Consider the following 27,404-nt stretch of genomic DNA (forward strand, 5'->3'; position numbering starts at 1 on the left):
ATTATCCCATTTGAACTGGGATTTCTGACACTTGCAATTCAAAGCATCTAACTGATACATCCTGGTGCATGGCTGAATAAATCACTGAATGAAAGATTGCACCACTTCCAATTATTTAACTCAGACTTTAAGTTCCCTGGGAGCAGAAACCCTGGTCAATCTTGGTCACCCAGGGCCAAACAGAGTTTCTATACACAGGCCCTCCGTAAGTACTTTTTTAAATAAATGAATGAAATGAAACTTAACAAATCACGATCAGGCGCAGTGGCTTATACCTGTAATCCCAGCACTTTGGGAGGCCAACGTGGGCAGATCACCTGAGGTCAGGAGTTTGAGACCAGCCTGGTCAACATGGCGAAACCCCGCCTCTACTAAAAATACAAAAATTAGCTGGGCATGGTGGTGGGCACCTGTAATCCCAGTTACTCAGGAGGCTGAGGCAGGAGAATAGGATAATCACTTAAACCTGGGAGGCAGAGGTTGCAGTGAGCCAAGATCAAGCCACTGCTTTCCAGCCTGGGCAACAGAGCGAGACTCCGTCTCAAAGAAAGAAAAAAAAAAAAAAAAAGGCTGGGCATGGTGGCTCATGCCTGTAATCCCAGCACTTTGGGAGGCCGAGGCAGGCGGATCACAAGGTCAGGAGTTCGAGACCAGCCTGACCAACATGGTGAAACCCCATCTCCACTAAAAATACAAAAATTAGCTGGGCATGGTGGCATATGCCTGTAATCCCAGCTCTCGGGAGGCGAGGCAGGAGAATTGCTTGAACCTGGGAGGCGGAGGTTGCAGTGAGCCAAGATCACGCCACTGCACTCCAGCCTGGACGACAGAGCAAGACTCAGTCTCAAAAAAAAAAAAAAAGAAAGAAAGAAACTAGGAAACTTACGAATCACCTCACATTTCAGAAGCTTTGAAAGCCCTACTCTCCAGACCTACCTGGATCAAAGGAGGGTCAAGAGGAAGCCCATATGATTTTGGAGCCATCAGACAGGCCTGGGCTCAAATCATGACTCTAAATAAGCCTCGGCTTCTTCCCCCGAAAAACAGGGACAATAATACCTATTTCCCTGGGCAGGAGGAGCCATGTCAAAGAACCAGGGGGAGGTCTCATTCAAGAAATACGTATTTCCCCCCTGTTCAGCTAACCCTGCTTCATTCCATGGGTTCTGCTCTGGGGTTCAGAAACAGGAGTCATCATATGGACAGAGTGGTGGGACACAGCCCAGATCACCCAGCAGAGCCAGCCCAGGGAGGGTGAGAACAGGTGAGGTACACCCTAAGCCTCCCATACCTCAACATCCATCCGTCCCTTTAGGAGCAGCATCCTAGGCAGACAGCATAGATAAAACTGGGCCATCCAGCTTCTTGGTTTTGCTGGTTGCCTCCTTACAGAGGGGTGGGACTAGTGCAACTCCCATTATCATAGATCTGTACAACCTTAGAGGCTGTCATTTAACCATTTAGAAGTAATATGGAACTTGACCAGACTGTAAGCTCCAAGAGGGCAGGGGCTTGAATCATTCACTGGTCCATCTCTGGTACCCAGTAGGCAATCAATGGAATATTTCCTGAGTACAGGAGTGAAGATGAATGAGTGGATAAACAAATATTGATGAAATCAAGATCTCAGAAAAGAACTATGGCAAAACTCTATTATTTAGTACAGACTGCTGGCTATGCAGCAGCTAAATCAAATACCAGGCAATGCAATGGGCTTCTGAAACTAGCAGACCTAGACTGAATTCTGGCCTTGTCAGAGCCCAGGCCTATGACCTCGGGCAAGTTCCTAAACTCTCTGAGCTAGTTTCTTTAACAAACACAATTATCAAGATTAAATAAAAAATTTTTAATTGCGGCCAGGTGCAGTGGCTCGTGCCTGTAATCTCAGCACTTTGGGAGGCCGAGGCGGGAGGATGGCTTGAGCCCGAGAGTTCGAGACCAGCCTGAGCAACATGGGAGACCCCTTCTCTAAACATACAAAAAATTAGCCACGCATGGTGGTGCTTGCCTGTGGTCCCAGCTACTCGGGGAGGCTAAGGTGGATCACCTGAGCCTGGGAAGTCAAGGCTGCAGTGAGCCATGATTGCGCCACTGCACTCCAGCCTGGGCAACAGAGTGAGACCCTGCTTTAAAAAAAAGAAAGAACAAAAGAAAGAAGGAACGAAAAAGAAAAAAAATTAGCTAGGTGTGATGTGTGCCTGTAGTCCCAGCTACTCAGGAGGGAGGCAGGATGATTGCTTGAGCCTGGGAGATTGAGGCTGCAGTAAGCTAGAATCATACCACTGCACACCAGCCTGGGCCACAGAGCAAGGGCTTGTCTCAAAAAAATAAAATAACATAAAATAAAATAAAAATAAACGTGGGGTGATGTCAATTAAAGTGTCTAGCCCAGCATCTATGGCATAAAATAGGGCCCCAGAAAATGTCCCTTCCCTATGAATGCTCTTTACGTTTGGAAACAGCTATCATATGTCTCCGCTGTCTCCTATTTCTTGTTAAATATTTCAGCTAATTTAATGGTATCCTTAAATGACTTGATTTCAGAGCCCTCTTCTATCCCTCCCCTCTGCAAAGGCTCCATCTGTTAAAACCCCACTCGGGGTATTGCATAACCAGCTCGCAGAATCAGCAGCACGCTCCTGTTTGCTCATTCATCTGTTAATTCATTCACTGAGTAAACACTGATTAAAAACCTACTATATTGGACATCCTTGGCTTTTGCCTACCCACCATTCACAAACGGTACCCGCATTTCCCTGGAAACCTGCAAGCTTTCCCTCATTCTCAGTCTCTGTACCTGAGCAGGTGCAGGCTGCACCCAATCTCCCTCAGAGGGAGGGCATTTGATCCAAGATGGCCAATCAGAGCGTCGCATTTGCCTGCCACAGCGATTGGTTCAGGGCTGTGCATGTTACACAGAAAAGACCAACCAGAAAGACAGTTGGATTCAGTTCTAAGACTTGTTGAACTACTGGAACAGTGGCCTTTTTTTACCTCCTGCTAGAACCGCTGACAACCATTTTGGACCACAATCCAAAAGAAAAGGGAGGCAGCGTTAAAGATGGTGAAAAACTGTGTAAGCCTTGGCAACACTTTAAGCCTTGGATCCTCCAGGCCTTATGTTTCATTCCTAGATTCTTCAGTTACATAAACCAACAAATCCCCTTTCTGCGGAAGCCAGTTCGAGGCGAGATTCTGTTTCAAGGTCGACAGAATCCTGACTAATGAAATCCGAAGTGCTGTGGTGTATGCTGCATGCTGGCTATACACAGATGAAGCAAGGTGATCCATACCATCCTTCCAGGCACTCACAGGCTGATGTGGAGATAGCTACAAACAACTACAGTTATTTAAAGCCAATAAGATAACTGCTTTAATTAAATACTACACAGTGCAATATGAGCACAGCAAAGCACCTGGGTCCAGGAAGGCCGCACAGAGCAATGGCGATTAAACCTATTCCCTCTCTCTATTCAGGCAGTGAAGATGGAATTACTAGTTGGAGGAGTCAGATAACACTGTTGATTCACATTCATCTTACAGTAAACTAAAACCATTACATCCCACATTGCACAGAAGGGCGATGATACTTAAAGCTCTTAACAGCTCTCTCTGAGCCTACAAAATACTGTCTCAAGAGACCAGCAAAGTGCTAAGGTCAAATAACTCTCACTTGCAAGTGTTTCATCTGAATTGTGCAGATAATGGAACGCTCTTAAATACTACCCAGGTCAGTTTTTGTGATTTTGATTCCATACACTTAAATTTTCATTCCAGTCTTCTTGACCATTTGGATTTCTTGTCCATTTGTGTGGTGATCACATCACAACAGCATCAAAACAGCCCTTTCAAGATGAATAACCTACTTACTGAATTTATTTCCAGATGATCAAGGGAAGGGGAAGAGAGAAAGCCTCTGGTTCTATAAAACATTTCCTGATGGGTTAGAAATGTGGCTGTTTGCAGAAAACAACAATAACAACAATAAAAAGCACCTCTGGGAAAATCTGTTTTGAGAAGAAAGACCCCTAAAGGTCAGTCTTTTTAAGTGAACAGAAGCTGTTGTCTCTTAGACCTTTGATGATGCATACTCAACGGGAAAGTTGTAAAGATAAAATAATTCAGGAAACGAGGATATTGCAGGACAAATTCTCCTTGCCTTTGTTGTTTCTAAATACATCAGCAATTCATGTGGTCCAGAAACACAAGCTACAGCTTTCCAGAACAAAGAATCTTACAGTTGGAAAAATTAGTACTGACTGAATACTTTCGTGTGGACTCAAGAGAGGTGCCAGGGACTAGTGTCAGGAGAGACAAAGTTAAGATGCCTCTCAGATAACTCAGATTTCTATGAAGCAGCTGGGTTACCCCTGTTTCCAAAACACCTTGCAGGCCGTCACGGAATTTCCCTTCCCCTACCTGCACACCACAGGACTTTGCACAACAAAGGTACCAACCATTTTCTTGAAAATGGGATTATCGGGCCAAGCACAGTGGCTCACACCTGTAATCCCAGCACTTTGGGAGGCCAAGTCAGGAGGATCACTTGAGCCCAGGAGTTCAAGACCAGCCTGGGCAAGACAGGGAGACCCCTGTCTCTACAAAATGAAAAAAATGAGCCAGGCGTGGTGGCACATGCCTGTAGTCCCAGCTACTCAGGAGGCTGAGCCTGGGAGGTCGAGGCTGCAGTGAGCCGTGATCATGCCACTGCACTTCAGCCTGGGTAATCAAGCAAGAGTCTGTCTCCAAAGAAATAAAGAAAAAGGAAAAGAAAATGAGATTTATCATTTATCACACATTTACTGGGCAGCTCTGTAGTCCAAGTATCAGCAGGCAATGGAGAGAACTCCAGTGTTATGGATGTGTGAGGACACATCCTCACATCCTCACCTGTGTGATCTGTCTTACCTGTGAGCAGATAACACAGGTAATGGCCTGGTGCTTGGCAAATGCTCAATAAATGTTGGTTTCCCATGGGCCATATGCAACCCCACCAAGAAGACCTGCTAAATCTCCTCTATAAACATTCAAAGAAACATAAAAGGACATATAGCAGGATATCTTCCACCCACCCAAGACCCACAATCCCCTAAGCTTTTCCAAGAGGTATACAGAATTCCCCCAGACACTGTGTGTGTGTGTGCGTGTGTGTGTGTGTGTCCTTCCAGCAATCGCCTAGGCATAATCAAGCATGAGTATGTGTGTGGGTGGGTGTGTATAAACACTTATACCCTCTTCTTGTTTTCCTACATCTGGCAGCATACCACATATACTTTCCTGCAAATTGCTTCATTCTTAAACTTAAGAATACATCCTGAAAATCATTCCTTCTTAGCAGATATGACCTACTATTTTAAACAGTGGCAGAGCAATCTACTTTAAGAATATACATTCCGGCCAGGCGCCTGTAATCCCAGCACTTTGGGAGGCCGAGGCGGGCAGATCACGAGGTCAGGAGATCGAGACCATCCTGGCTAACATGGTGAAACCCCGTCTCTACTAAAAATACAAAAAATTAGCCGGGCGTGATGGCAGGCGCCTGTAGTCCCAGCTACTCGGGAGGCTGAGGCAGGAGAATGGCGTGAACCCAAGAGGCGGAGCTTGCAGTGAGCCGAGATCGTGCCACTGCACTCCAGCCTGGGTGACAGAGCAAGACTCTGTCTCAAAGAAAAAAAAAAAAAAAAAGAATATACATTCAATCAATTCCTTACTTTTTGTTTTTTGGGGTTTTGTTTGTTCATTTTTTGAGGCAGAGTCTTGCTTTTGTCACCTAGGCTGGAGTGCAGTGGTGCAGTCTTGGCTCACTGCAGCCTCCGCCTCCCAGATTCAAGCTATTCTCCTACCTCGGCCTCCCGAGTAACTAGGATTACAGGTGTGGGCCACAACACCCAGCTAATTTTTGTATTTTTTGGTAGAGACACAGTTTCTACCATGTTGGTCAGGCTGGTCTCAAACTCCTGGCCTCAAGTGATCTGCCTATCTCGGCTTCCAAAGTGCTGGGATTATAGGCATGAGCCACTGCGCCCAGCCTAAATCAATTCCTTATTGACATACATTAAGTTGCTTCCACAGTCTTTCTATTACTAGCAATGCTGCAATGAATATATGTTACATGCATCTTCACACACATATATAACTATAGGAAACAGAATTTATAAGACAAAATCCTTGAAGCAGAATTGCAGGATCAGAGGGTATGTGCACTTAAAATGGCAGACAGTGCCAAATAGCCCTCCAAAGAAGTTGTACTAATTTTCACTCTCATCAGTAGCAGAAAGAGTATGCCAGTTTCTCCAACCACAGTCACAAAAGGTTGTTTTGTTTTGTTTTTAAATACAAAAGAAGAAAGGCAGAGCTCACTCTTGTCCCATTGTCTCTTCTTGCCCCTGTGATATCATAAATGACATGACTACTTCTTAAAAATTCCACCCCTGGATGCAAAACCCAGAGATCAAAGTTTAAAATAGGCCACGCGCAGTGGCTCATGCCCGTAATCCTAGCACTTTGGGAGGCCGATGCAGGAGGATCACTTGAGTCCAGGAATTCAAGACCAACCTCTATAAAAAATAAATTTTACTTTATTTTTTAAATTTTAATTAATTATTTTTTGAGACAGGGCCTCACTCCATGGCCCAGGCTGGAGTGCAGAGGACCAATCCTGGCTCACTGCCAACTGGGTTCAAACAATCCTCCCACCTCAGCCTCCCAGGTAGCTGGGAATACAGGTGCATACCACCACACCCAGCTAATTTATATATTTTTTGTAGAAACAGTGCTTCGCCATGTTGCCCAGGCTGGTCTTAAACTCCTGAGCTCAAGTGATCTTCCCACCTTGGCTTCTCAAAATGCTGGGATTGCAGGCATGAGCCACCAAGCACAGATGAAAATACATTTTTTAAAAAATTATCCATGAGTGTTTTTTAAAACATTAGTGCAGTAACCCATAATCGCTTCACTGCACTCAAGCCCAGGCAACAGAGAGAGGCCGTATCTGAAAAATAAAAAAGCAACAACAAACAGAGTTTAAAATAAAATGAATGCCAAAGGCAGTGGTGTTCGGAAGGTGGCTATACTGACTCAAGAGTCCTAACCATGTTCATTTCTTCCAAACTCCGTGTTCAGTGGCATCATGTTGGTAGCTTGAAATTGGTCATGGTAGAAGTATTCACACCATAGGAATCAGCAAATGCTACAAATTAGGGCTTCTTTTCTTTTCTTTCTTCTTTTTCTTTTTTCTTTTTTCTTTTTTTTTTGAGACGGAGTCTCGCTCTGTCACCCAGGCTGGAGTGCAGTGGCGCGATCTCGGCTCACTGCAAGCTCTGCCTCCCGGGTTCACACCGTTCTCCTGCCTCAGCCTCCCAAGTAGCTGGGACTACAGGCGCCTGCCACCACACCTGGCTAATTTTTTGTATTTTTAGTAGAGACGGGGTTTCAACTTGTTAGCCAGGATGGTCTTGATCTCCTGACCTCGTGATCCACCTGCCTCGGCCTCCCAAAGTGCTGGGATTACAGGCGTGAGCCACCGTGCCCGGCTTTCTTTTCTTTTTAAATCACTGTAAACATTTACCAGCACACCAATGTAGACTACAGTGAAAACTGAGGGTATACCACCCTCCTTTGAATATTCTGCCCTCGATGGTGATCTGGTCACAAATTCTTGGAACCTAAGGATTGGAAGATGTCTGAAAGGACATCTAATCCTTATGTCTTCTAATACTGCCTCTCCCTTAGTCCCTCTGTGTAGATGTAATAGTGCCATTGATACTTCTTCACCATTATTTCATATACCCATCTCTTTATCGCTTAGTGCCTACTCTTGGTGATTTCCCATAGTATAATACTTGCAAACACAGACTCAAGGCTACCCAAGACAGCCTGGAGTCAAATCCCAGATCCATCACTTACCAGCTATGTGACCGTGAGCTAGTGGCTTAAACTGCTATTTAGTTTCTTTGTCTATAAAATTCAGATGATCATAATAATGCCTCCTCATAATTTTGTTCTAAGGAGTAAATGAGTTAATGCAAATAAAGTACACAGAACAATGGCATGTACTATGTATGCACTTAACAAATTTTAACTATCATTGTCTCCCAGCTCATTAATTCTCTCTTTAGCTATGTCTAATCTGTCATTTAACTCTTTTGTTGGATTTCAATTTTAATGATTATTTTTCCTTTCAATTCAGCACTCTTCAAGTCAACCTATTCTTTTTCCATCTTTCTTTACATTTTTTATATCATCTTTAGTTCTTAACCATTTTTTTTCTTTTTTCTTGTGAACCTAAACTAAGACATCTTAATCATTTTAAATATATCATTTTTATAGTCTCTTATAAATGGTTTTATTATTTCCAACTTGGAATGGTTTCCTGAAGACGAGTTTTTCATTGTGAACTCGTCTTCAGAGGTCATTTTCACTGTGGGAGTGCTGTTAGGTATGGGTTGTTGAAATATGCCTATGGAATGATTTTGTGTTTGCAGTAGAGGTTTCCATAGTACTAGACCAGTTTTTACGTTAATTTTTCAGGTTGAAGGGTCTCATACCTCATAAGTAATAAAAAATACAGATTCCACAACCACATATGGTACAGTCCCATGTGTTTAAGTTCTTGCTGGTAACTTTTTTTCCAGTCAAGTCAAGCTTCCTCTCTATTTCTCCAACTATTGAAGTTTTTCTAGCCCCTTTTCATGAAAAAGTCAGACCTTCAAGGCTCCAGAGCACTCAATTCCACCTTGAGCCCAGGTCTCCTTCCTAAAGCCACTGTGGCATTAAAACTTTGGCCCCCAGGCTCTATAGCTTCCGTGCAAAAGCCCCAGGAGTAGTCATGGCTTCAGCTCACATGCCACCATTTAGCTTAAATTTGTCCTCCTTTTTTTTTTTTTTGAGATGGATTCTTGCTCTGTCGCCCAGGCTAGAGTGCAGTGGCTTGATCTCTGCTCACTGCAACTTTCCCCTCCCAGGTTCAGGCAATTCTCCTGCCTCAGCCTCCTGAGTTGCTGGAATTACAGGCATGTGCCACCACACCCGGCTAATTTTTGTATTTTTAGTAGAGACAGGCCTTCGCCATGTTGGCCAGGCTGGTCTGGAACTCCTGACCTCAAGTGATCTGCCTGCCTTGGCCTCCCAAAGTGCTGGGATTACAGGCGTGAGCCACCGCGGCCGGCCTATCCTCATTTTTGACATTTGCAGGTTTCCCTTTCTTCAGCGCTCCCCTAGATAAAATTCTTATATTTCCATCAATTCTGTATTCCTACCAGGAAGGACTCACACAAGTCAGCTTAGTCCACCATGTTGCCAGAAGTATTCCAGGTCACTAAATTTAATATAACCACTTACCCACACTTGAGTTCTGCCCACATTAAAATTGTGTCTACTCAAGGGTTAGCTTCTAAAGCCAGCGTGTTGTGTGAAAATTGAAAGAAGCCAAAATTCCCCTTGAAAAATCCCACAATAAGGTCTCAGGTTGGAGACAAACAAACCATCTTTCATGAAGTCCAACACAGCCAGTCTTTCCTTCAGCACCGGATTTGGTTTCTTAGGGTTGGGCACCATATGTAATAACTAGCTTAGATTTAGGGGCCATGTTGTGTGATAATTAAAATCCACAAATATGAGAAACATACTTGGTGGCACAAGATGCTCACATCCTAAAAAGCCATGAGAACAAAAGACCAACAGACGGAATAGCAGATCCATGTCTGCCATTCACACCCACTCCAAGAGAGACGCCCATTGGGTGGAATGACATGATCACCTACACTATTTAAAGTGGTGTTTTTATCCTTTTGCTTTTGTTGAGCAAGTATATTTGGATACAGCTAAGGTGGAAGCATGATTCTATGTTGACAGACGTCAGAATAGTGCTTATCTCTGGGGCAATACTAAGTGCAAAGGGCATGAGGGAACTTTCTAGAAATATTGTATATCCTGATTTGGGTGGTGGTTAGATGGGTGTAACATATCAAAATTTCACCAAGCTGTACGATTAAGATTTGTGCATTTTACAGCATGTGAAACAGCTCGATTAAAATAAAAGTTAAAAGCATGCCTACGTAGAAATGGCTGTACAGTATTTTGCCAAAGGTCCCCATCCTATGGTTAAGCCTCACCAGTGAGGATAGTAGGGAGTCTAGGAAACCAGGGGAAAAAAGAAGTAGAAAAGGGAAGTGCACTGTCACAGACAGAGGGCACCCAGGCTCCAAGAGTCAATGGTTTTCCGTGAAGGGCCTTATAGGGTTGACAAGACTACATTAGTTAAGAGCACTGACTTTCTTTTTTTTTTTTGAGACGGAGTCTTGCTCTGTCGCCCAGGCTGGAGTGCAGCGGCACAATCTCAGCTCACTGCAACTTCTGCCTCCTGGGTTCAAGCGAGTATTTTGTATTTTTAGTAAGTTTTGTATTTTTAGTAGAGACAGGGTTTCACCATGTTGGCCAGGCTGGTCTTGAACCCCTGACCTCAAGTGATCCACCCACCTCAGCCTCCCAAAGTGTTGGGATTACAGGTGTGAGCCACTGCGCCCAGCCTATAGTTCTTATTTAAACTAATAATTTGACCTAAAAACCTTGTAGGTTCATGGAGTGAATGAATATTCATAGAGTGAATGAAGGGACGTATATGTATTCTGATTTCAACAGAGGTAGGAGGTTCTTATTTCTATGCAACTGAAATCCATCTTGTAGCCATCACCATCCACTTTAATTTTTCCTCATAGGAAGTGTGGTTAAGAGTGCTGGCTCTGGAGCCAGATGACCATGGTCAAATTCCAGCTCTGTTACTTACCAACTGGGTAACCTTGAAAGAATTAATCAAATTCCAGGCCTCAGTTTCTTCTCCTGTAAAAGAGTTATAGCAAGGATTAAGCAAGTTACAACAGTTCTCAGTACACAGAAAGCCCCCGGTAAATCCTAGCTATTGTTTTTTTCCCATAGTAGAGGCACAGTTTGGGAATAACAACTCCAAATAGCGTTGGTTTGTTTGATTGTTTGTTTGTTTGTTTTTTAAGACATAGTCTTGCTCTGTCGCCTAGGCTGGAGTGCAGTGGCACGATCTCGGCTCACTGCAACCTCCGCCTCCCAGGTTCAAGCAAGCATGCCTGGCTAATTTTTTTATTTTTAGTAGAGACAGGGTTTCATCACGTTGGCCAGGCTGGTCTTGAACTCCTGACCTCAAGTGATCTGCCAGCCTTGACCTCCCAAAGTGCTGAATTACAGGCATGAACCACTGCACCCGGCCCCAGATAGCATTTGTACAGTCCATTATATCACTGAATTGTTTTGCAAACAGTTTTCTCATTTAATGCTCAAAACAGTCTGGTATATTACAAATAAATAGAGATTCAGAGAAGTTGAATAATTTGCTGAAGGTTGCACAGCAAGTAAAGAACAAAGACCTAAACCAAACTCCTATGACTGAAGGACAGTTTGGCTGGACTGTGTTGTCCTTAGGAGCATATATGGTGGGGCAGGGCTATCCATGGAGATTTAGTATAAAGGATATTGGGACCCTTGGCTGCAGCATCAAGTCTTGGTCCCAGCAAAATGCTCAGTTCAACTTGAGTTTAAAATGGTCTTAGTCATTCTGTCCCCTGAATCACTTCCTGTTTTAGGTTTCTACTTTGCAGAGAAACACAAACAGGTACATTACGCCAGCCTTGTCACCCTCCAAAATCTCCTACAGCAACAAAAGCTGATGAATTAAAGAGAATTTTCATAAAACCACAGTTAACATCCTATTTAATGCATTCGCCAGCAGTTAGTGTGAAGATCAGAGCGAAGTCGGCAGTGTCTAGACACTCTTACTATTGAATGGAAGAGAAACAGGATGACTTTTTCTCTGGCCTTTATTCTGATTAAATCTTTAGCTGCCTTAGTGTTTTCTCTTTGCTTTTCATTGGGTGCTGAAACTACCGGAAGCCACTTAACCAGCCTTGTTTTATTCACAAAAGGTTTAGGGGCCATGTCTAATTGTCCAGAGAGAACCCTATCTGCTGATAATTTCAGCCACTTCAGCTGCTTTTGCAGCTCTCTTTTTGTTTGCCAGTGTAGGTTTTCTTTCTGTCGTTCTTCTTGTTATGGCATGAGTGTGGTTTCACATTCCCTTTTAAATAATAATCACCGAACTGCTCAGTGGCCAAGAAGAGGATTTAAGAACCATCTAGGCCAGGCACGGTGGCTCGCCCGTAATCCTAACATTTTAGGAGGCTGAGGTGGGAGGATCGCTTGAGCCCAGTAATTTAGGGAGCTCTCGTCTCTACAAACAATTTAAAAATTAGCTGAGCGTGGTGGCACACGCCTGTAGTCCCAGCTACTTGGCAGGCTGAGACAGGAGGATCGTTTGAGCCCAGGAGGTCCAGGCTGCAGTGAGCCATGAAGTACACTGTGCTCCAGCCTGGGTGACAAACAAACAAAATAAAATAAAGTCTCCAAACAAAATAAAAAAAGAACCATCTAAGCACACTGCATACGTACAAACTATGTCCTCGTATGTACACACACTGACTCCACACATACCACACATTCATTCCATGTACACACACCACACATACACTGTACACACATCCCATGCACACACCCCACACACATCCCAGGAACATACCCCACACGCATGCACACCATACACACACACCCCACATCACTCAGACACACACCCAGCACATCCAGGGCATAGAGTGTGGCTCTGATAGAAACAACATGGGCCTCTAAACAAGTGTGGCTTCTTTTCATTTCCAAGCTATAGGCAGAAAGCCTGGACTACAGCTCTAGAAACCAGATCTAGCCCACTCTTCAGCCTCATAGCATGGGTCTCATCCCTTCTCAGTCTTTCAGAGCATCTGACTTGGGCGAGTCACTTAACTTCTGTTATAAAGTGAGGACACTCATTCACTCAATAGCTACTGAGCACCTATTGTGTGCCAAGCATTGTGGCCATGGACATAATTCCATGAATTAAACCGTCCCAGCCACCCAGGAGCTCTCCAAGATTAGGGGAGCAATTACAGGCAGATGAATGCTCTGAAGGAAAGGGGATGAGGCAATCTCTGAAAGGGTATTTAATTAACTCAGCAGGGGATGGAAAGTGATGGATAATCGAAGAAAGGCTTCCCCAAGGAGGTGATATTGAAGCTGAGAAGTAAAAGTTGAGTTAGAATTGGCCAGAGGCAGGAAGGGATCCAGGCAGAGCTCTCGGCACAGGCAAAGGCCGGCAGGTTAGACTGCTGGTCCATTCAGTTAAGCACAGGAGGTGGAAGAGGGATGGGCCTCGGTATGTCAAGGGTGGGCTTGCCAGGGTTACCAGCCTGGGCCAGGTGCCCCCGCAAGGTCCCTCCCAGCTCTCAAGGCAGATTCTATCGTCTTCTCAGAGCCCAGGTCCTCTCCTTCCCTGACAGCCTTTTCATCAGCACGCTGAAGTCGGCTCCAGAGGACAAGGGGAGTCCCAACCACCTCATGTGGACTCCTGCTCCTTCCTCTTTTGTTTCCTCTCAGCAGTGACCAGACGATGACTCAGGGAAGGGAGCTGTCCTCTATTTGTCATTTAGTTCTTTAAAAAATACTCGCCTATAGTCCCAGCTACTCTAGAGGCTGAGAAAGGAGGATCACTTGAGCCTTGGAGTTCAAATCCAGCCTGGGCAACATAGTGAGACCCTGTCTCTATAAAAATAAAAATTAAAAAACACCCAGGGCTCCTATACTCAACTAGCCTTCTAACCAACTCCCTCCTTTCTCTCACCCAGTCCCTCACCTAGCTGAAAAATGCTGGATTTCTCTGTGTCCTTATCTGGCTCCTCCAAGAGACTTTAAGCTTTAAGCCACCTGAGGGCTCATGCTAGGTTTTGGTCATCCTAGTGTCCCCTGCACCTGGTACTATGTCTGATGTCTAGTGAATCCCCCAAATGCAGACAGAACCAAACTGATTTCCCTTCCTGCAAATGAGCACTGCCCACAGCCCACCCACAGGGCAGCTTGTCTGAGGCCAAGGCGGGAGACCCAGAATCCAGCCGACCCAACAATCCTCCCCCAAGCACTCTCTAGGAGACTCTGCCCTGTGAATCCCAATTTGAAAACTGATGGCTATGTTAGTCTAATTCCCTCATTTTATCAACAAAGAACCTCAGGCCCAAAAGAATGATATGACTTGCCCAAGGTCTCTCAGCAAATGGGATATAAGGTTTTTTTAAAGGAGCAAAACATCGCTTAAATGGAAGCCTATCTATCACCCCTACCAGAAACATTGCTTATTTTAAGAAGAAAACCCTTAATGTTTGCAAGTCGAATGGAAGCTTTCCTTTCTCTGACCAATTTCGCCACACTTTCATGACTGCTGGGATGCTCTAGGCAGCAATAAAAAGTTCCCACTGAAGCAAATCTATTTACAAAGGTGACCAGGAATTGTTTTAGGGATTGGATATATTTTTGATTATGGATCATTTTTAAAGTTAATTATCTATTATGTGATCTAAGGCTATAATTTTTTAAACAATTGAGCCTCCCAAACCACTTAGATCCTTCCTGGTTTTTAAAAATGTTTTGCTATTTTAAAATGTTTTGCTATTAAACAACTTTACTAGAAGTAAAAAAAAAAAAAAAAATCACAGATGATTTTTTTTTTTTTACTTGAAACAGGGTCTCATTTTGTTGCCCAGGCTGGAATGCAGTGGCTCAAACATGGCTTACTGTAGCCTCAACCTCCTGGGCTCAAAGTGCTCCTCCTGCCTCAGTCCCCCAAGTAGCTGTGACCACAGGCACATGCCACCATACCCAGATAATTTTTTTTTTTTTTTTTTTGAGACGGAATCTCATTCTGTCACCCAGGCTGCAGTGGTGCGATCTCAGCTCACTGCAACCTCTGCCTCCCGGGTTCAAGAGATTCTTCTGCCTCAGGCTCCCGAGTAGCTGGGACTACAGGCACCCGCCAGCACGCCCAGCTAATTTTTGTGTTTTCGATAGAGACAGGGTTTCACCATATTGGCCAGGCTGGTCTTGAACTCCTGACCTCGGGATCCGCCCACCTCAGCCTCCCAAAGTGCTGGGATTACAGGCGTGAGCCACTGCACCTGGCCTAATTTTCTTTATTTCTTGTAGAGACAGGGTGTCACCATATTGCCCAGGCTGGTCTCGAACTCGGAACCTCAAGTAATCCTCCCGCCTCAGCCTCCCAAAGTGCTGGGATTAGAGGCGTGAGCCACTGTGCCCAGAACAAATGATTTTTAAGGAAGACATTTCTACCCATAATCCCTCTACCAAAAGAAATAATTCCTTACAATTCTGTGTCCTCCTAAACTTTTTTATCCACAGTTCTGTACTCTGGACATCTGTATGTATTTCATTAAAACACATTACCTTTAGTATAAAAGATTGTTAAATAGTTTCCTTTTTTCTTAAAAAATAAAAAAGACAAAAACTTTATTATGCAAGTCACTGGCACCATGTTTCTGATAAACGCCACGGAGCAAAACCCAGGCTACAAGTTAAGAGCACCTGGAAATTCTGGGTTTGAGACTTTTAAAGCAACATTTTCTAGCCTGCTTCATTCCATAATTATTCTGACACTTTCCACATCCCACTTAATAGGAAACAGACAAAGGAAAACAGGTGTTTTGCTTATTCTGCTTGGCATAGCATGCTCTACTGCCGAAGTTTGCAGCAGTTGCTTATTGCTGTATTTTTCCTGCAAGTGAGATGACATCTCTGGTTTGGCCAGAGTTTAAAACCACTGCAGCCGGGTCCCCACTCTGCATAATTAAACAGACTCTCTGGGGAAGCACCCCAGCACCATATTGCTCCAAAGCTCCTCAGGTGATTTTCATGTGCAGCTGGGACTGAGAAGCACCAGGCTAAGATAACTCATTAGTCAAAGGAAGCCCATGGGAAATCTTATCTGGAAATGAAGAACTCTTGTAATTAAATAAAATAGCAGATGTAAAAGTCCCTAACAGTGCCCGTTACCCAGAAGACAATAAATGTTAATTAAACAAAAAATAATAATTTAAATAATTACTCCTTCCCCTCAGTGGATTCATCTTGTTATTTTATTGGCTTGTTTATCACTTGGTTTTTTTCTTTACCATGATTAATTCTATCCCTGTTAATAAAATGATAAACTTATACCTATAATCCTGTTCAATTACAAGAGCTCTGTAATATTTCTAACAACCCTTTATTGCTTTATTTAATAAAGCTTTCCCCCAGTACAGTGGCTAATATATAGCAAATATGCAATAAACATCTGCTATTTATAATAATAATGGATATTCAGAATTACTTTAATTCAGAATTCATGACCGTTTTTCTAAACTAGACTGAAATTTATTTCACATTATTAGGACCAGTTAGCAACAATGTAAAAAATTATTAGGGCAATGTTTAACAAACTTAAGAAAACAGACCTTTAAGCAAAGCAATTCTTTTTTATAATTTCCTGGGAAAAAACTAAATGCAGTCATTACACAGGTGAACTTATCTCCCATTCAAGGGGGCCTTGCTCAGCTGTTCCCATAGTTACCTGGAGAGGCTAATACAGCAATTAGTTATAAGTGGTTTTTCCTTCCAATTTCTCCCTACGGCTGCCTCTCTGAGCATGAATTTGGAAGGTGATTCTTAATGTTTACATTACCCCTCAGTTCTGAGAAGCCAAACATTTGTTTGAAAAAAAGAAATAGAATTTCTGAATCAGAACAAAGAGTTTTTGTGTGTGTGTTTATGTGTTGTTGGTTTTTTGGGGGGTTTTTTTGTTTGTTTTTTTTTTTATTGAGACAGAGTCTGGCTCTGTTGCCCAGGCTGGAGCGTAATGGCGCGATCTCTGCTTACTGTAACCTCCGCCTCCTGGGTTCAAGTGATCCTCCTGCCTCAGCCTCCCAAGTAGCTGGGATTACAGGCATGTGCCACCACGCCCAGCTAATTTTTGTATTTTTAGTGGAGACGGGGTTTCACCATGTTGGCCAGGCTGGTCTGGAACACCCGACCTCAAGTGATCCACCCACCTCGGCCTCCCAAAGTGGTAGGATTACAGGCGTGAGCCACCATGCCTGGCCAGAACAAAGAGGTTTTATTAAGGCCATTTCCAAATGTCTTGCCTTGCTGGCACAAACTGCCCCAGTCATCTTTTCTTGTGTTGTGCCAGACAGAGAAGGCATCTAACAGGTATGTGGGAAGCTGGGCCATGTTCAGCTCAAGATTCACACTCGTTCACAGTAGACCTCCGTATGGCTCACACATGAACTCTGCTTGCTTCAGTTCCTAAGGACATCCAGCTCCCAAAGTCTGCCACTTCATGTTTTAAATCAACTGGACTTGACACCCAGCCAAAAATAATAACGATGTGCACGTCTCTGTATGTAAACGTCAATAATAAGGTACAAAATGATCACACATGGGCCAACTCCCATCCTATACCATTTGGTATTATCACCTAATATTTGTCCTCATTCTTTTTTTTTTTTTGAGACAGGGTCTCGCTCTGTCACCCAGGCTGGAGTGCAGTGGCGCGATCTCGGCTCACTGCAAGCTCCGCCTCCAGGGTTCACGCCCTTCTCCTGCCTCAGCCTCCCAAGTAGCTGGGACTACAGGCGCCCGCCACCACACCTGGCTAATTTTTTTGTATTTTTAGTAGAGATGGGGTTTCACCATATTAGCCAGGATGGTCTCAATCTCCTGACCTCGTGATCCGCCTGCCTCGGCCTCCCAAAGTGCTGGGATTACAGGCATGAGCCACCATGCCGGCCTGTCCTCACTCTTTCAATGAGATCATAAGCACCTTGAGGGTGGACACCTTGTATTAGCAGTAGTAGAAGTATTAATTTTATTATTTATTTTTAATAGAATCTTGCTCTGTCACCTAGGCTGGAGTGCAGTGGCACCATCATATCCCACTGCGGCCTCAAACTCTGGGGCTCAACAGATCCTCCTGCCTTAAGCTCCCGAGTAGCTGGGGTACTACTCAGTTGTACAGGCGTGTGCCACCATGCCTAATTTTTTTTTATTTTATGTAGAGACGAGGTCTTGCTACGTGCCCAGGTCAATCTTGAACTCCTGGCCTTAACAATCCTCCCATCTAGGCTTCCCAAAGCCACAGTGGGCCACCGTGCCCAGTCTAATTGTAGTTTCGATCCTCTTAACTGAATTGTCTATAGTGTGTTATATAGCTAGACAACCAGATTACCTGAATAATAAAACTTCTCTTTCTTATGTTTTCATTTAATATTCGATCAGCCAAGCACTAAATGACTATTGTGAGATGGTTGTGGGGCAGGTTTCACACAAGTGATTCCAATTTGTCTTGGTTGACTTGAACTTGTAGGAAAAACCGCAATATCTGAAACCTCCACTGTAACAGATTTAGAGAGAATCCCTAGAGACTCGAGCCTTGCGCTGTGGGCAGCATCTCCCCGGGCATGTGCCAGGATCATACAGAACAAAAGATGCACCTCGAAAATGAATGCATTTGGAGGAATCCTCACCTGTGCTAGAGTTTTCTAAAGTATCTCTCGATCCATTCAGAACATGTCCTTTTATATTAGCCAGGTTCTCTACCGCTCCGTCAATGTATGTTATTATTATTATTTCCCAAGTATGCAGTTCAGAAAATATGCTAATACATTGGGGTTGGGGAGTGTCCTTTGAAACACATTCCCAGGTGTTTAATTTCCTATTCATAACTAGTGCTAACCAGCTAAGTGCGTGTACACACACACACACACACGTGCACGCACACGCACACGCACACACACACCTTTTTAAAAATATATCAATGTTGGCCGGGTGCAGTGGCTCACATCTGTAATCCCAGCACTTTGGGAGGCCAAGGCGGGCAGATCACTTGAGGCCAGGAGTTCGAGACCAGCCTGGCCAACATAGTGAAACCCCATCTCGCACTAAAAATACCAAAAAAATTAGCTGGGCGTAGTTGTGTGCGCCTGTAATCCCAGCTACTCAGGAGGCTGAGGCAACAGAATCACTTGAACCCGGGAGGCAGAGGCTGAAGTGAGCGGAGATCGTGACACTGCACTCCAGCCTAGGTGACAGAGTGAGACTCTGTCTCAAAATAAATAAATAAATAAATAATATATCAATGTTTTACAACCCTAATACCAGGAAAACACAAAGTACTTCTGATTTTCAATGCATGTTTACCACCAAGATGCAAATCCCATACACGTTTTGGGATGCCTTGGAAATAACATAACTGATTCTTGGCTCCACCACAAGTTTATAAACATTCTCTGGCTTGGATTTTCTGTCAATAGTAGCGTAACATTTTGCTGTGCTAACATATGAAGGAATAAAGCCTATTAGAGGTTCTTTTATTCACAAACTGTCTTCTCTGAGACTATAACCTTTTAGGTTGAACCACTATTAGCTAGAAACTTCTTCCAGAAGGATAAGTGAGAACAGCGCCCAGAGTACACCTTTCGCCCAGAACTGGGGCCCAAGACCTGGGGAGATACTGCTATAATACTGGGCCGTTCTCTTTCAAAGATGATAAACAGCAGGAGGGTCTATTAATTATCATTTCCCACCTGGCCGTGGTGGCGCAAGCCTGTAATCCCTGCACTTTGGGAGGCCAAGGCAAGCAGATCACCTGAAGTCAGGAGTTTGAAACCAGCCTGGCCAACATGGTGAAACCCAGTCTCTACTAATAATACAAAAAAAAAAAAAAAAAAAATTGGCCTGGCATGGTGGCAGGCGCCTGTAATCCCAGCTATTTCGGAGGCTGAGGCAGGAGAATTGCTTGAAGCCAGGAGGCGGAGGTTGCAATGAGCCGAGATCACGCAATTGCACTCCAACTTGGGTGACAAGAGCAAGACTCCACCTCAAAAAATAAAATAAAATAAAGTTTAAACTCATTCTCTTCTGGAAACATGAACCATCTTCCAGAACAAATTCTGATGCATGATAAAAATAAAAACACAGTTTCTACATTTTGCCTACCATACTCCTGGCATAGGCTGATCACAGCTTAAGACACACATCTTCATTTTTCCACAGTATCATGATCTATTGCTTACATAGTTAAAATTGTTTTTAATGGGCCAGGGGAGGAGGTTGCAGTGAGCCAAGATTGCACCACTGCACTCCAGCCTGGGCAACAGAGCAAGACTCCATCTCAAAAAAAAAAAAAAAACAGCCATAGTACTTGCAGTTCTATGTCCAAGTGATAAATCTGCCTTCAAGAAATCTGATTTTTGCGGTGGGGGAGGACAACTACATAGCGTGGTGCTTAACATGTTGATAAATGTTCAAAAGAAGTTTTTTGACTCTTTAGGCCAATCATCTGTTTAAACCAATAACATTAATTATTACTGTGTACTTTAATACATAGTCTTGTTTTTCAAGAAGTCCAGTTCAGCACACTGTTGATTTAATAAACAATATGCGCTGGGCGCAGTGGCTCACGCCTGTAATCCCAGGTGCTTGGGAGGCTAAGGCAGGGGAATCGCTTGAACCTGGGAGACGGAGGTTGCAGTGAGCCAAGATTGAGCCACTGTACTCCAGCCTGGGCCACAGAGTAAGACTCTGTCTCAAAAAAAAAAATAATAATAATAATAATATGAGGTCAGGCACGGTGGCTCACGCCTGTAACCCCAGCACTTTGGGAGGCCAAGGCGAAAGGATCCGTTGAGCTCAGGAGTTCAAGACCAGCCTGGGCAACATAGTGAAATCCCATCTCCACCAAAAATACAAAAAAATTAGCTGGTCATGGTGGTGCACACCTATGGTTACAGCTACTCGGGAGGCTGAGGTGGGAGGATCGCTTCAGCCTGAGGGGTGGAGATTGCAGTGAGCAGAGGTGGCACCACTGCACTCCAGCCTGTGTAACAGAGTGAGACACTATCTCAGAAAAACACACACACACACTTACAAGACAAACAACAAAACAACATAATATGAAGATGGGAAGGAGACAGAGGAGAAAGGAAACGAACTATTGTGTACTGAAAAGCCAGATCCCAATACCATCTCAGTTAAACTGAGAGATAGAGTTAGCTCCCCACCCCCCACCTTTTTTTTCAAGACAAGATCTGGCTCTGTCGCTCAGGCTGGAGTGCAGTGGTGCAATCTCAGCTCACTGCAACCTCCACCTCCTGGGCTCAGGCCATCCTCCCACCTCAGCCTTCAGAATGGCTGGAACTACAGGCACATGCCACCAAGCCCTGCTAATTTTTGTTTGTTTGTTTGTTGGTTGGTAAAGACGGGGTTTGGCCATGTCGGCCAGGCTGGTATTGAACTCCTGGACTCAAAAGATCTGCCAACCTCAGCCACCCAAAGCGCTGGGATTACAGGTGTGAGCCATTGTGCCTGGCCCCAGCCCCACCCTTTTTTAAGTGGAGACATGGACAGGAGCTCACTAATAGACGAGCAAGATAAAAAATGATGTTTCTGAAGCAATGGAGAACTGATTATCAAATACTTCCCCAGTGTAAGGATGTATCACTTTTAAAGGTATGTCACTATTTAGTTGAAAATGTGACATTTGCAGAGATAGAGAATATTATTTCTGGGTATCTGGTCCAACTCCCTGATTTGATAGGTGAGGGAATCTAAAGTCTGCAAGAAAAGAACACGCCTGGGGCCTGAGAGCAGGATCACAGCAGAGCAGGACCAGGACCAAGCTTCCTGACTCAGCTTCCTCCCATTTCCAAAGCCCTTCACCTGGTGAACTGCTTCCCAGGCTTCGGGTCTCAGTTCAGGGAGCCTGCTGTCCAGACAGGTGCCCCCGCTGGTCCACCCGACCACTGTCCCCCTCTCTCAGAGCATTCCTCACGCTATAGGTGAAGGACACCATCATCTATTCATCTAGCTTCCCCGCTGGACTGAGAGTAACTCGAGTGGGCATTCCTCTTTGTGTCCTGGTACTGAGTGCAGTAATGACATCACATGGATACTGTGTGTAGTGAACAGGGGATCAACTTGTTCCCATTGGCCAGGGAATTTCCTAGCTTTAGCAATGCAAGTCCCAAGTCCTGGAAAACCCCTCAACCAAGATGGCTGGTCACTGGTAGTGACATTAACAGGATCAGACAGCCTCGTCACACTTTCCCCTTCTCTAACCGTCCTCCAACACCCAGCCCAGGCCCCAGAGCCCTGTCTGTGCCATGGGGTCCCGCCAGTTCAGCCCTGTCCAATAGAACCTTCTGCCTCGATGAAGATGATTTCTATCTGAACTGTCCAATACCTTAGCTTGGGCCACATGTGGTTACTGAGCACTTGAACTCTGGCTACTGTGACTGAGGAACTGAATTTTTAATTTTATTTCATTTTAATTAACCGAAACATAAATAGCCCCATGTGGCTAGTTGCTAATCTGTTGGACAATTCGATTCTGGTTTTCCATTTATGGAATCAGTGTGCCATCGCTGCACACAGGAATGAACTTTAAAGCCAGACAGACCTTGATCCAAGTCCTGACTCATTTACCAATACAGCACTTCTTAGGGAATCTCGTTTCTTCATCTGTAATCCTCACAAACTTACTTTGCAACAATGTATGGAAAGTGAAGTGACTGGCTAATAGCAGAACGTCAAGAAATAGGATTTCTCTAGAAACAACTAAACCAAATATATGTACAAATGCGAGAAAAATCTGATTCTGAACCAAAAAAGCAAATGCATGAGCATCATTTCCAGCAGATCTCTAAAACCCTTGCCTGTTTTAAATTCTCATTCTAAACTGTCATGGCCGTCCAGCTCGGCTCACCACATCTTAATTTCTGTCCCCAGGCCTGCAGCTGGCTGTCACCAAGCCACTTCAGAAGGTACCGCAGTCAACACAGTCTAGGTACAAACATGCAAATGTACAAACAATACAAAATGTATACACTAAATATGTGCAATTTTTTTCATATGCCAATTATACCTTAGTAGAGCTGTTAAAAAAAAAAAATGCCCTTGTAAGTGGCTTATGCCTGTAATTCCAGCATTTTGGGAGGCAGAGGAGAGAGGATTGTTTGAGCCCAGGAGCTCAAGACCAGCCTGGGCAACACAGCAGGACGCTCTCTCTATTAAAAAACATATAAATAAGGCCAGGCGCGGTGGCTCATGCCTGTAATCCCAGCACTTTGGGAGGCCGAGGCGGGCAGATCACGAGGTCAGGAGATCGAGACCATCCTGGCTAACACGGTGAAACCCCATCTCTACTGAAAATACAAAAAATTAGCCGAGCGTGGTGGCGGGCGCCTGTAGTCCCAGCAACTCGGGAGGCTGAGGCAGGGGAATGGCGAGAACCCGGGAGGGGGAGCTTGCAGTGAGCCGAGATCACGCCACTGCACTCCAGCCTGGGCAACAGAGCAAGACTCTGTCTCAAAAAAAATGAAAAATAAATAAATAAAAAAAAATAGATATAAAAAAATACCCTTCTAAACTTGCTAAATTAACAACAAAAAGAAGTTTTTAAATAAGAAGACACCATTGGGCAGCAGGCACTGGGTGGGAGTTACTGTGCCAGGTCACCCTGAGTGTGGCCCCACACAGCCCCACCAGCAGGAAGGGATCCAGGGCAGGGAGGGATCCAGGCCAGTCCCAGAGGAGGGACAAGGCAGCGCTCACGTGCGCTCTGCACCAGCCACAGGGATGCGGGGACGCGGGGATGCGGGGACACCGGGGACCGCCCAGGAGCACGTCCTGCGCATCGCCGGGCTCCACGAGGCCTGCAGAGGACGCAGCCCTCTCCCTCCCGCTGGGTGCGGAAGCGGGTGCAAGAGGCCGAAGCGCTGCCCCATAAAGCCGATCTTCTCCGGGGCCCCTCCCAGGCCCTAATGAATACATCCCACTGGCAGGAACCGGCAGCAGGTCCTAGGAGAAGCCAGCCTCTGATTGGAATCACCGGGGAGCTTTTTAAAAATATTGTTCCTCAGAATCGGAGATCAGGGTTTACAGACAGCTCCCAGGTGATGGTGCTGCACAGCTGGGGCCTCTGTGTATTTTTCCTCTGAATGCCTGAGGAGGTGATCCTGCTGAGCCGCCAAGGCGGGGAGCACCGCCCACCAGCAGAGACAAGCGCTATTTAGGGCTGTGGCAAGAAGTCCTATCCTTAAAAGTCCCCTGCCTCTCTCTGGCTGCAGGGACAACAGTCAGAGGGCTGCAGGGGCCTGAAGCCAGACACGAGACACAAGCTGCTTCCCTCTCCTTGCAGATGGCTGAGCACTTTCCAGTTGCCCAGGACCTCCCCATCCAGTGTCTCCCGGGCAGGGCTGGCAGGGAGGCCCTCTTCCCCACCCACTGAGCATCCAAGTGCGGGAGGCCTAATCCATGCACCTGGCACTTAGGAAGCCCACAGTCACTGCTGTTACTGTGGTTGCTACCCTCATCTCACTGGGAAAGAAGCCAGCTCAGAGAGATGGGATGAGTCACCCAAGGCCACATGATACTGGGGGCAGGGCTGGCACAGGAACACTGGGCTCTAGGTCTCATTCTCCTCCCTGTACCCCAGGATGCAGCCACTGCCCTGCCCTCCCCCAACACCTTTTTTCCTCCCTCTTACAGAAAACAGGCAGGCTCTACCAGTCAGGATAACACTTCATTCATTGCACACACTAGGGCTTTAATTCAAGGGACCCCACCTGTCCTCCTCAAAATAGTCCTGGGTCCTCTAGGAATGCCCTCCAACCACCAAGTGGTGGGGTTTTTTTTGGTTTTTTGGGTTTGTTTTGTGTTTTGTTTTTTTTTTTTTTTTTTTTGAGACAGTTTCGCTCTTGTTGCCCAGGCTGGAGTGCAATGGCGCGATTTCAGCTCACTGCAACCTCCGCCTCCCAGGTTCAAGCAATTCTCCTGCCTCAGCCTCCCGAGTAGCTGGGATTACAGGCATGCACCACCACACCAGGCTAATTTTGTATTTTTAGTAGAGACGGGGTTTCTCCATGTTGAGGCTGGTCTCGAACTCCTGACCTCAGGTGATCCGCCTGCCTCAGCCTCCCAAAGTGCTGGGATTACAGGTGTGGGCCACCGCGCCCAACCCAAGTGGTGGTTTTTAGCACAGGTTTGAAGCCTGACACACCAGGGTTGCCACTCAGTAGCTGGGTGATCTGGGACAAGTTTCTTAACGTCTCTGGGCTCAGTTTCCTCTGCTGTAAAGTGGGACTGATAATATTTACCACTAAGGGTTGTGGTGAGGATTATTAGGTGAGATAATCGAGTGGATGGGATGGGCACCACAGCAGCGGGCAGCAAGTACTAACAGGCAGTAGGTGCCACTATCCAGAAGGCCGGTTTTTCTCACAGCCTCTCCATGCTCCATCCTGGCCCGGGAAAGCTCCACACTGCTCACCCTCTTGCCTTATTCACCCCCTTGAAATTTCCCCCGGCTCCATGAGCCGGTGACCCACTGCCTCTCGCTTGCCATTCCTCTTAGGTGCCTGGTCCACCCTGGAGACAATGGTGACCCACTATGTGGCTGGAGGTACCACATCCTCGCCCACCCCCCAGAAATAGTAAACGAGAAGTAACCTTTTTCTATTCCCCATTCCAGACTTCCTTAATTAAAATCAAATATTTGCACACTCTCCAAAGCCTATAAACCTGATTGCTCTCAGAAAAAAAAAAAATGCTTCAGAGCAAATAGAGTGAGTGTGGCACAGGTGGTCTGGTGGGACCTCGGGGTACAGGGCAGCAGGTCCTGAACAACCACACCAGCCCAGAGCAGTCGCCCTCCACTTTTCTCATTCCACCTCCACAACAAATCAATGCAACATTCACTTTGCAAAAGGCCCACTGAAAAGCCCCTGAGGGTGAGCAGGGGTTGGGAAGGGATGGAGGGGAAGAACAGTCTACCCCAGCCCTACCCTGAACGCTTTCAAACCAGCCACTTCCCACCGGCATGGCTGCCCAGCTGTTAAAATACTGAGTCCTTCCACACAGGCTGGGAAGTAGCTGCTGCCCCAGGAGTCCTCACCCTAAGTGTCCCTCCCCCAGCACTCCCAGACCTCCTCCAGGATGCAGCAAGGAAAGAATTAGTGTCGGGGCACCAGCAGAGGCTTCCAGAAAGTACTGCGATCTGTGCCTGAGGTTAAATATTCTGGCCATCACCCCTGAGCACCAGTAAGGGGCATGAAGATGCAAACGAAATTCTGGGGGATTCAGAAGAGGGACAAGGTTTCAATAAATGATTGCTAAAGGAAGAGAGGGGGAAGCAGGCGAAGTGGAGAGAGAAGGGAAAGTGATTCAAGTCTTAGTTCAGTGGCCCCGAGGACAGGCCCCAGAACTGCCCACACCTCCCTCCTCTAGGCCACTCACTCTATCCCAGTTCAGGTCACCACTGCAGAAGTCTCCCTAGCCAGGTACTACAGTTTAAACATTTGTCCCCCGCAAAATTCATGTTGAAACTTAATCCCCAATGTGGCAGTGTTCAGAGGTGGGACCTTAAGAGATGGCTAGATCCTGAGGGCTCTGCCCTTGTGAATGGATTCATCCATTCATGGATTAATAGGTTAATGGATTAATGGGTTATCTTGGGAGTGGGACCGGTGGCTTTAGAAGAGGAAGAGAGACCTGAGCTAGCACATGAGCTCTCTCAGCCCCTCACCATGTGACGCTCTGCACAGCCTCAGGAATTTGCACAGATTCCCCACCAGCAAGAAGGCCCTCACCAGATGCAGCCCCTCAACCATGGACATCTCAGCCTCCAGAACTGTAAGAAATAGCTTCCTTTTCTTTATAAGTTACGCAGTTTCAGGTATTCTGTTGTAAGCAACAGATAACAGACAAGACACCAGGCAAAAGCAAATCCAGCACTGCGTGCCAGCCTCCAAGCCCCTTCTGGTAACGGCACTGTCTTCCTCTGGGGCATCCCCTAACCCTCCCCTCATGCTCCAGGGGTGGCACATTACCTAGAGGAGGACAGTCAAAGCACGGAATCTCCAGAACCCATAGACGGCTCAAATGCAGCCATATGCCCCTAACTGGACAATAAGAGACCTCTCTCACTCTTTGGCTCTAGCCACTAGGAAAGGGATACCTTCCCCCTACCCTACAGGGTTGCTAACATGAGTGGATAAAAACCTGAATCCAAGCTGATGGCCTCTTGCCATCTTGAATGGAGAGACTGCTTGAGAAACAAGAAAGAAAAGCAGGGCCAGGACACAGGAGACAACACAGTTGGGGCCCCTGGATCAGCTGCCTAACCAGGTAGTGACTTGACACAATAAATGATCTTTTCTAGATTTAAGCTAGCTTGAGTTTGGTTGCTGTCACTTGCAACACAGCGCTGACTGACACAATGTTCTGTGGGTTAATGAGAGGCTGCTGGTTGCTACTAGGCTCCACTTCCTACCCTGGCTACCATTTCGGGTCTGACTGTGGCTTGTTGATGGCACCTGGGAGGCTGAGCTACGTCCCCAAGCCCTCCATTCATGCAAACACACCATCCCTCTCTCATTGTGGGCCCCGGACTCCATTCTCTCATCTGCCACCTCCCA

At 45.7% G+C, this 27,404-nt stretch overlaps 1 protein-coding gene across 6 annotated transcripts in view; it reads right to left on the minus strand.

Annotated features, from left to right (window-relative positions):
• CYRIB (CYFIP related Rac1 interactor B) overlaps positions 1-27,404 on the minus strand; it is a 176,736-nt gene that overhangs the window by 120,005 nt on the left and 29,327 nt on the right. For all 6 annotated transcript variants that reach the window (XM_063669070.1, XM_054499210.2, XM_054499212.2 and 3 more), the window contains exon 2: positions 10,784-10,836. The gene's annotated coding sequence lies outside the window, so the exon portion shown is untranslated. The remainder of the gene's footprint in view (positions 1-10,783; positions 10,837-27,404) is intronic.

The sequence above is a fragment of the Pongo pygmaeus genome, chromosome 7 (genome assembly GCF_028885625.2).
Source record: "Pongo pygmaeus isolate AG05252 chromosome 7, NHGRI_mPonPyg2-v2.0_pri, whole genome shotgun sequence".
Lineage (NCBI taxonomy): Eukaryota > Metazoa > Chordata > Mammalia > Primates > Hominidae > Pongo > Pongo pygmaeus.